The sequence below is a fragment of the Neomonachus schauinslandi genome, chromosome X (genome assembly GCF_002201575.2).
Source record: "Neomonachus schauinslandi chromosome X, ASM220157v2, whole genome shotgun sequence".
NCBI lineage: Eukaryota > Metazoa > Chordata > Mammalia > Carnivora > Phocidae > Neomonachus > Neomonachus schauinslandi.
Window position 1 is genome coordinate 626,107 of NC_058419.1, and position 11,048 is coordinate 637,154.

The 11,048-nt window shown below is 40.4% G+C and overlaps 1 pseudogene; it reads right to left on the bottom strand.

The window, feature by feature from the left end:
• Positions 1-2,660: 2,660 nt before the first annotated feature.
• On the bottom strand, positions 2,661-3,526 carry LOC110574405 (annotated as a pseudogene).
• Between the last annotated feature and the right edge of the window lie 7,522 nt (positions 3,527-11,048).

Below are 11,048 nucleotides of genomic sequence, written 5' to 3' on the forward strand. Positions count from 1 at the left end.
CAGCAGGGAGTCTGCTTCTCCCTCTGACCCTCCCCCCTCTCATGCTCTCTCTCATTCTCTCTCACTCTCTCAAGTAAATAAATAAAACCTTTAAAAAAAAATAAAGCGGCGAGGCATCAGGGTATTCTGCAAGAGTGCTGGGAAAGCGGGTTGGAGGACAGGACTGAGCTTGGGGCAGGGCATCTCCAGAGGAGCGAGGGCAGATCCTTTGCAGAGTAGATGCTCAATAACAAAATAAACAACCATCGATTGAATATTATGAAGAAGGGGGGGACATGTTGGGGACTCCAGATGAAAGGTCTGCAGATCTTCAGGTCTTGGAAAGTTTACATATTATGGGGACGATTTCCTGCTTCAGGACATGTTCTTCTATCCTTCACCCGGCATCAGATATATAAGTCCATAGAGTTGTTCATACGATCACTTTATTATCCTTTTAATATCTGTGGAATCTGTAGTGATGTTCCCACTGTCATTCCTTATATTGGGTAAGTCTTCTCTCATCTTTTTCTGCATAGCTCTGGGTAGAGAGCTATCAGATGTAATGATCTTCTCAAAGAACCAACTTTTGGTTTCATTGATTTTCTCTATATTCAGTTTTCTATTTCATTGATTTCTGCTCATTATTTCCTTCTACTTCCTTTTCATTTATTTTGCTCTTTATTTTCTGGTTTCTTAAGGTAGGTTAGATAACTTATTTGAGATTCCTCTTCTATTATAATACAAGCATTTAGACTTAAGTACTGCTTTTCTTGTCAAAGAACATATTTCTTATGATTTCAATCTTTTAAGCTTTGTTGAGATTTATTTTATGAAACAGAATATACTCTATCAAGATCAATGTTCTGTGTACCCTTGAGATGATGCATATTTTTCTACTATTAGGTGCAGTGTTCCAATTAAATGTGTAGTATAGTTCCTGACATTGTATCACAAGTGACTGAAATTGTTCATTTTTGGTTTTGGAGCCTTCCCCCACCATGCTTAAAATTGGAGAGTTTCTTTGGGTATTTCTTCAAGTTCACTGATCTTCTGCACACTCATCTTCTGTTAATCCCATCGAGGACAGGTTGCATTTCTAATATTCTATTTTTCATCCCTAGCAATTCCATCTGTTTTTTATATCTTTTATTGCTCTTCTCATTATGTTCACATTTTCCTTTAAACCCTTGAGGATATTGATAACAGTTGTATTAGTTATTTTAAGATGCATGTCTGTTAATTCATCTTTGTTAATTCTAGCTCTGTTTCTGTTGACTTATTTTTTTCTTGTGCATGAGTCACATTTTTCTGCTTCTTCCTACGCCTAGCAATTTTGTATGAATACTACACACTGTTAATTCTACTTTGTTGAGTCCTATATTTTGATGTATTCCATTAAAGAATGTTGAAGTTTGTTTAGATAGGCACATAAACTACTTTCATATCACTTGTATCCTTTCAGGACATGTTTCCTTAAACGGCTTTATTGATATTTAATTCACATATCATACTATTCACCCATTTAGTCTACAATTCAGTAGCTTTTGGTATATTCAGAGTTGTACAACCATCACCAGGATCAATTTACATCTTTACCACCTTCAAAAGAAACCCCAGACTCATTAGCTGTCACTTCCCATCTCCCCCTAAACCATGCATTCCTAGGCAACTACTCTTCTACTTTATGACTCTAAAGATTTTTTTGACATTTTATATAAATAAAATCATTCAATATGTGGGCCTTTGGGACTGCCATCTTTCACTTAGCATAATATATTCCAGGTTCATTCATACTGTAGCATGTATCAGTGCTTCGTTCTTTTTATGGCCAAATAATATTCCATTGTGTGGGTATACTACAATTTATCTATTCATCCACTGATGGATATTTGGCTGTTTCCATATTGAACTATTAATACTGTTTCTTTTACAAGTATTTGTTTCAATACCTGTTTGTAGTTTTGGGTATATACCTACCAGTGGAATTGCATGGTCATATGGTAATTCTATGTTGAACTTTTTGTGAGAAACTGCCAAGCTATTTTCCACAGTGTTTGAACCATTTTACAACACCAGGAGCAATGTATAAAGGCTCTAATTTCTTCACATCCTCATCGACGTTTGTTTGATTATAGCCATCCTACTGTGTGGCAAGTGGTATCTCTTTGAGGTTTCATTTGCATTTCCCTGATGACTAATGATTTAGAGGACTTTTTTTCATGTGCTTATTGGCAATTTGTGTATCTACTTGAGAGAAATGTCTATTCAGACCCTTTGCCCATTTTTTATGTATTTTTATTTTTTTAAGTAGGTTCCACACCCAGCGTGGAGCCCAATGCAGGGCTTGAACTCATGACCCTGATATCAAGAACTGAGCTAAAATCAAGAGTCAGATGCTTGACCAACTGAACCACCCATGTGGTCCCCTTTGCCCATTTTTAAATTGAGTAATCTTTTTTTCAGTTTTATTGAGGTATGATTAACAAATAAAAGTTTTGTATATATTTAGGTTGTACAATGTCATGTTTTCTTTTAAGGTGTTATGAGGGTTTAGTTTTTACATTTATAATATTCTTAATAGTTTATTATAAACTAGTTTCACAGGCCACAAGGAAGTAAAAGGACTATGTACAGCCTTACAGGAAACAGACAGGGTGCAGAGGAGGGCCAAGATGAGTCTAGGGCCTTGGTGGGTGTATTCCAGGGGGAGGGGGCCCTGAAAGGGAAACCAGACAATCCCGTGACACTCTGAGAACAAGGGCATAACAAACAAACAGGTCTGTGGTAACCTGGCCCTGGGGTATTAGGCCTCTGTGGAGCTACTTCCATAACTCTGTGGCCAAGGGTCAAAGAAGTCCTCGCATCCCTGGGGGAGGCGGCCGCATCCCTGGAAAGGGCATGCCCATTGGAGTTCCTTGTCCAGAGGGGGATCCCCACTGGGGGGCCCATGGGAGGTCTCATGCCAGGTGGTGGGCCCGTCATGCTTGAAGGGGGTGCCCTCAGCTCATAGGTAGGGGAGGGCCGCCACAGCCAGGTGGCTATTGGGATGGGGCCCTTGCAATATTTACTGGCTGTGGCAGCAGCTACAGTGGCTGCAACATTGCCTCTTCCTTGTGTGGTCATCACCTGTTGGGATGGCCCACCAACCCCTCAGACAGGCAGACTGGCCCAGCAAGTCTTGCAGGAGCCTGGGGCATTGGAACACCAGCTGGGATTTTTCTGCGAGGAGCTTTCCCAATCCCTGGGTCCCTGGCAGCTCCAGCAAGTGGCACTCAGGCAATGCCAGTATCTCTGGGAAGAGATCCCTCTACTGTCATTCAGACTAGGTTCTCCCCTCAAGCAGCACCAGACCAAGGGCTCACTTCTCTTCTCTTTCTGCTTGTTTTGAGTTCTTCAGCTAGACCTTCCTGAACTCATCACAGTCACAGAGGATCAAACTCATATGCTTGTTGAAAGCCTTGAAGGTGCTAATGAAGATATGGCCATCTTGCAGGGTGCACCTCATCCTGTAATCAACATACTGCAGCATCTTACTGCTCTTGCCCACAGTTGTGGTGGTGGTCCTGATGGCTCCACTTCCTGCTGGGTTCCCCTCAGCACAGCCCACTTCATGCCACCACTCCTGGATGTGCAAATAGGGTCAGGTAAATCCTACTTTCCACCCTGTTGCTGGGCTCTTGAGTTCACCTGAGGACTTAATATATGTAAACACATACTTACAGTTTTTCTGGATGTGGTACTTAAAATCTACTCTTTTAACAAATTCCAAGTACATAATTTTATTAACTATGGTCACCATACTATATATTAACTAATCTCTCTTATAACTGAAAGTTTGTACCCTTTGACCAACTTCTCCCCATTTCCCCCAACTTCAGCCTCTGGCAACCACCATAAGTCTACTCTTTGGTTATGAGTTCAATGTTTTTATATTCCACATATAAATGAGATCACGCATTATTTGTCTTTCCGTGCATGGCTTATTTCACTTAGCATAATGTTCTCCAGGTTCATCCATATTGCCACAAATGGCAGCATTTCCTTCTTTCTTATGGCTAAATAATACTCCATTGTATATACACTATATTTTCTTTATCCATTCATCCATCAGTGGACACTTAGATTGTTTCCATATCTTGGCTATTATTAAAAATGCTACAACAGGGGCGCCTGGGTGGCTCAGCCGTTAAGCGTCTGCCTTCGGCTCAGGTCATGATCCCAGGGTCCTGGGATCAAGCCCCGCATCGGGCTCCCTGCTCTGCGGGAAGCCTGCTTCTCCCTCTCCCACTCCCCCTGCTTGTGTTCCCTCTCTCTCTGCATCTCTGTCTGTCAAATAAATAAATAAAATCTTTACCAAAAAAATGCTACAATAAACATGGGAGTGCATATATCTCTTTGAGATCCTGATTTCATTTTCTATGGATATATACCCAAAAGTGGGATTGCTGGATCATTCAGTAGATCTATTTTTAATTTTTTTAAGAATCTCCATACTGTTTTCCATAATGGCTAAACCAGCTTACATTCCCATTAACAGTGTGCAAGTGTTTTTAAAGATTTTTGTTAGAGTAAACTCTACACCAAACATGGGGCTCAAACTCATGACCCCAAGACAAAGAGTTGCATACTCCACCAACTAAGCCAGCCAAATACCTCATCTCTTGTCTTTTTAATAATAGCCTTCCTTACAAGTGTGATGTGATATTTTGTGGTTTTGGTTTACATTTCCTGGATTTTCATATACATGTTGGCCATTTGTAGGTCTTCTTTGGAAAAAATATTTATTCAAGTCCTTTGCCCATTTTTTGACAGGTTGTTTTTGTTTTGTTTTGTTTGCTACTGTTGTATTAGTTCCTTATATATTTTGGATACTAGCTTCTTACCAGATATATGATTTGCAAATATTTTCTCACATTCTGTAGGTTACATTTTCATTTTGTTGATGGTTTGCTTTGCTGTACAGAGCTTTTTAGTTTGATGTAGTCCCACTTGCTTATTTTTGCTTTTGTTTTCTGTGCTTTTGGTGTCATATCCAAAAAATCATTACCAAGACCAATATCAAAGAGATTTTCCCTGTGTTTTCTTCTAGGAGTTTTGTGGTTTCAGGTCTTATATTTAAGTCTTTACTCCATTTCAAGTTAGTTTCTGTGTATTGTGTAGTATATGGGTCTAATTTCACTCTTTCGTGTGTGGATATCCGGTTTTCCCAACACCATTTATTGAGAAGACTATCATTTCCCCATTGTGTATTCTTGGTGCTCTTGTCAAAGATTAGTGGACCATGTATGTGCAGGTTTATTCCTGTGTTCTTTATTCTAGTCTGTTTGTCTATGCGTCATCTGCAAACAGAGATAATCTTGCTTCTTTTTTTACAGTTTGGATGTCTTTTCTTTTTCTTGCCTAATTGCTCTGCCTAGGACTACCAGTATTAGGTTAAATAAAGGAGTAAGAGTGGGCACCCTTGTTTTGTTTTCTGAACCTTGAGAAAAAGCTTTCAGCTTTTCACCATTGAAGATGATGTTAGCTGTGGGCTTGTTGGCTATGGCTTTTATTATGTTGAAGTACACTTGTAACCTTCATTTTGTTAATTTGGTGTATCACATTGATTGGTTTGTCAATGTTAAAACATCCTTGCATCCCTGGAATAGGTTCCATTTGATCATGATGCATGATCCTTTTATGGTGCTGTTGAATTTGGTTTGCTGGTATTTTGTTGAGAATTTTACACCTATATTCATCAGGGATATTGGCCTACAATTTCATTTTATTGTGTGTCCTTATCTGGCTTTGGTATGAGGGTAATGCTGGCCTTATTAAATGAATTTGGATGTGTTCCCTCCTCTTTAATTTTTTGCAAAAGTTTGAGAGGGATTGGTATAAATTCTTAATTAAATGTTTTGTAGAATTCACTCATGTACCGTTTTAAGCCTTTTTGGGGCAGGGGCTACACAACTGAAAACCAGCATTGGATAACTGAGGCTTGGTCCTGGCGCAGCACACACTCAAGGCAGGCGGTTTGGTTCGTAAATGTGTCAGTTCCCTCCTGGAAAGGTACCTCCTATTTAAATAAAAATATTTAATTTGGGGGTTGGAGGGGGTGAGAAACCCATTTTGGCCTTCAGTGAGCTGATATATCTTTGAACTAGGCCTAGGCATCTACAGGAACGTCAGTGTAGGAAAGGGAAGACATTGGGGTAAAGATCACTGTACTAATGAAGGAGCTTGGGGAAACAGGAGTGCTTCAGGCTGTAGACTTCATGCTGAATAGTTTGCTTAACAGCTCCTGTTTCTATTGGCTGCTTCATCAGGATTGTGATCCCCCACTTCTCTTGCCCTGGTATCCTATACTGCTTCCCTTAAACCACACTGCTGTGTGCACCCACCCCACCATCACTGTTCTAATTGTGGAACCTCCCTCACAACATGAAGCATGAAACATTCTCAGCACATCTAGTCCTATGGATCAGCCATAAGCATAGGGGTATGAGGAATGTCCATCAGAAAAAAACAGAATAGAAATTAGCTTCAAGGACCTCAGTGGTGTGACCACAGTCAGCTGACTGCACTGAAATAACAACACTATAACCCAAAAAGGTCTTAGCACCACCAATAGCCCAAGAGGGGATCAAAAGTCTGATGCAGCTTCTTTTACCACAGAAAAAATAGGCCAGTTTTTGGCAGGAGTTACAGCTTTTTTTTTTTTTTAATCAGGAACATAAAGTTCTTTACTTTGTGAAAGACAGCTGTTTTCCTCCGGCTGACAGAAAGAGTAAGCATTGTGAATTCACCCCATTGTTTCAAGAAATGCTCCCTGGCAGGCAGGCATCTGGATTTTGTTGGGGATTATCAGCCACAGCCATTGAGATTGAAACTTTCAACTTGCCACAACCAAGACATTATTTATACAGTAAAAATTCTGGACATCAGAGAAAGTTTCTAACACTTTATAAATATGTGTCATTTAAACATGTAACATATTTTAACACCAATTACACATTTTTACAATACATACAGTTAAATGGCCCAAGCCTCATTCACATCACAAGGTTACTTTAAACTTTTTTTCTCTTCACTGCAAGTTTTGTCCAAACTCTAAGAATTTTTTTGTTTTTGTTTTTGTTCTAAGAAAAAGAGATACTACATCTTATCTCCTCAGCTGGGAGCTTAGGGAGTTCGAGGTAGAGAGGAAGAGGCCAGCCTGCAGGGTTGGCTGGAGCTGCACAGAAGATTTTTCTCTTTTTTTCATTTTTTATAAGCAGCTTTACTGAGAAATAATTTACAGACCATACAACCCATTTATTTTTTTATAGAGTGCCCAATTTACTTTGTTTATAAATACTTGTAATACTATCGAACACTACCAAAAAGTATACATGAACTGAAAATTGGAAAAAGTTACAGTTGAAAATCATTGCTATATACTGTGTTGGACACTGTACACACTGGCCATTAGTCTTAGACTTCTATGCTCCCACTGTTTTCACTATTTTTTTAAATTTTATTTTATTATGTTAAGTTAGTCACCATACATTACATCATGTAGTGTTCCATGATTCATTGTTTTTGTATAACACCCAGTGCTCCATGCAGTACGAGCCCTCCTTAATACCCATCACCAGGCTGACCCATCCTCCCACCCCCCTCCCCTCTAAAACCCTCAGATTGTTTCTCAGAGTCCATCGTCTCTCATGGCTCGCCCCCACCTCCGATTCCCCCCCTTCATTTTTCCCTTCCTTCTCCTATTGTCCTCTATGCTATTCCTTATGTTCCACAAATAAGTGAAACCATATGATAATTGACTTTCTCTGCTTGACTTATTTTGCTTAGCATAATCTCCTCCAGGCCCATCCATGTTGATGTAAAAGTTGGGTATTCATCCCTTCTGATGGCTGAGGAATAGTCCATTGTATATATGGACCACATCATCTTTATCCATTCATCTGTTGAAGGACATCTTGGCTCTTTCCACAGTTTGGCTATCGTGGACATTGCTGCTATGAACATTGGGGTGCATGTGGCCCTTCTTTTCACTACCTCTGTGTCTTTGGGGTAAATACCCAGGAGTGCAATTGCTGGGTCCTAGGGTAGCTCTATTTTCAACTTTTTGAGGAACCTCCACACTGTTTTCCAGAGTGGCTGCACCAGCTTGCATTCCCACCAACAGCATACAATCCATTTAAAGTGTACAATTCAATTGTTTTTATTATAGTCACAGAGTTGTGCAACCACCACCAGAGTTAAATTTAGAATATTTTCATCACCTCAAAAAGAAATCCAATACGTTTTTGCTCTCATCCCTGTGTCCTCACTTCCTCCAGTCTCTGGCAACCACAAATCTGCTGTCTCTGTGGATTTCCCTATTGTGGACATTCCATATACATGGAATTATAAAATATGTGTCCTTTTGTATCTGCCTTCTTTTACGTAGCGTAATATTTTCAAGATTCATCTATGTTATAGCAAGGGCCAGTAATTCATTCTTTTTTATCACTGAGTAATATTCCATTGTATGGGTAAACCACATTTTCTTTATCCATTACAGTTTGTAGACATTTGGGTTGTTTCCACCTTTTGGCTATTTTGAATAGTTCTGACATAAACATTCGTGTATAACTTGTTGTTTGAATACCTGTTTTCAGTTCTATGCGATGTATACGTAGGAGTGGAGTTACCTTTTGGAGGAACCACTATTGTCCATTTCACACTCCCACCACCAGTGTACAAGAGTTCTAATTTCTCCGTATCCTTGTCAACACTTGTAATTATCATACTTCTTTATTCTAGCACATGTGAATTGGTATCTCATGGTGGTTTTGATTTGCATTTCCCTGATTACTAATGATGTCAAGCATCTTCTCATGTGCTTATTGATAATTTGTTTATCTACGGAGAAATACCTATTTATATCCTTTGACCATTAAAAAAATTTTTTTGTGAGTTGTCAAAGTTCTTTACATATTCTGGATGCTAGACTCTTATTTATATGATTTGCAAATATTTTCTCACTCTCTGCATTCTTTTCACTTTTTGAAGTCCAATTTATCTATTTTTCTTTGTTGCTTGTGCTTTTGGTGTCATATTTAAGACTCCATTGCCAAAACCTAAGTCATGAAGATTTACTGCTATGTTTTCTTCTAAGGTTTTTATAGTTTTAGCTCTTATATTTGGGTCTTTGATACGTTTTGGGTTGATATTTGAATATGGTGTGGGGTAGGTGTCCACCTTCATTCTATTGCATGTGGATATGCAATTGTCCACACATCAGCTGTTAAGATTATTTTCCCCCCATTCAATAGTCTTGGTATCCTTATTGATAAGTGGACCACAGATGTGTGGGTTTACTTCTGGACACTCAGTTCTATTCCAGAGATCTATATGTCTATCCTTGTGACAGTACCAACCTGTCTTGATTACCATTGCTTTGTATGAGTTTTAAAATCGGTTAGTGTGTTCCTCCTACTTTGTTCTTCTTTTTCAAGATTGTTCCAGCTATTCACTTCCACACATTGGCTTTCACCATAATCTCTACCATTTGTACAAGGGCCCTTAGGCTTGAACTGTTCCACATTCTGTTGCAAGTGAAGTCAGTTCCTCTGGGAAGAGATTAGGAGTATCTGTTTTCTGGGCTGCTTCTCCGCCTAGGCAAAATCTCAGAGCCACCGCTCTGGAGCTGAAGATGGGAACAATGGCAAGCTTCTCTCTGTATGACACCCCTGCTCTAGGAGTTAAATCGTCAGTTTGGTTGGGGGGGGCGGGCATTGCAGTAGCCTGAGATTACTGGGTACTCTCAGTGCACCATGCCCAAATTAGAGCCTCCATCCAATGAGTGGGGGCTGGATGGGAGAAGGGAGCCCCCACCTCTGAACTGCACTTACCTGCACTTACTAAGTCTCAGCAACAGGTAGTGGGGAGCAGGATGAGGAACACTGAAGTCCTGCTCCTCCTGGGAAGAAAGCCCTCCAACTGGGAGTGGGGGGGAAGGGAACCCTGTTTTCTTGGCTGCACCAGTCTGAAGTGGAGCCTCCTCCTCGTTGAGTTGGGAGAGGGGAAGGAGGTAGCAGATCTCAGTTCAAAAAGTAGAGATTCTTACCAAATTTTTGTAGATTTTCTAGAATAGACATTTGACTTGGTGTTTGCCCTCAGGACCACTTCCAGAGACTTCAAGTTTTTAAAAATAATTTTCACCAGTTTCACTGGGGAGTCTGCAGACCTCCTCACATTGTGGTGCTGGAAGTTAATGGACCTTTCTTCTCTTAAAGCAGCTGAAATTAGGGTAAAGGACAGAGGGATTTGGGAGAGGCTGCAAAGCTGCTCATATCAATAAGCACTGCTTTGAATTTGCTTTTGGTTTTAAGTGGCCTTTTGTCAGCTGTAACAAATGAACTTTTAATGACAGCTAAGGCACCAATCAGGTGGCTTATTTCAGTCCTACTTTCTGCTGCTTTACTTCCAAGTGTCTATCTTCTAACCTAGACCATGCAGTCCCTGAACGTGTAGGACAGTGGGAGCTGTGCTACCAGATCCTGGGGAGTCAGTCTATCTTATCCCTTAACCTGGCCCCGTTTGTATTTTAAAAGGGCATTTTAAGTTTACCAGCCTCATGTTGGGCACCAAATTTGTAAAGCACAAGACCAAGACTGACAGATTTGGTGAGTTAAGCCACCCAAGCCCTTTTTAGATTCAGATAGTTTATTACTTACATCATCTGCAGAAGGAAGAGAAAACAAAGGTACCAGCTCCTTGTGGTCCTTGTCCCACACACCAAAATGGATGAAACCAAAATGAAAGGGGCCGGAAGACTGCAGAGTGAATTGTGAAACACCCCATTGCTGAGGAGCCCCTGCTGTGCTGCAGCTAAGCATTTCTACTGAGAGGGGTGAGGCAGTGAGTGATCGTCATACCTCATCAGAACCAAGGAGGCAATGAGAAACTGCTTCAAAACAGCCTCCCAGGGGAGCTAGGGAGATGGGTGGCAGATGGCCTCAGACAAGTTCTTTACAGGCCTCCATCCTCTCACGTAACAGGAGGATCTCAATCCCCCCCCCCCCAAATCAGGGAATACAACA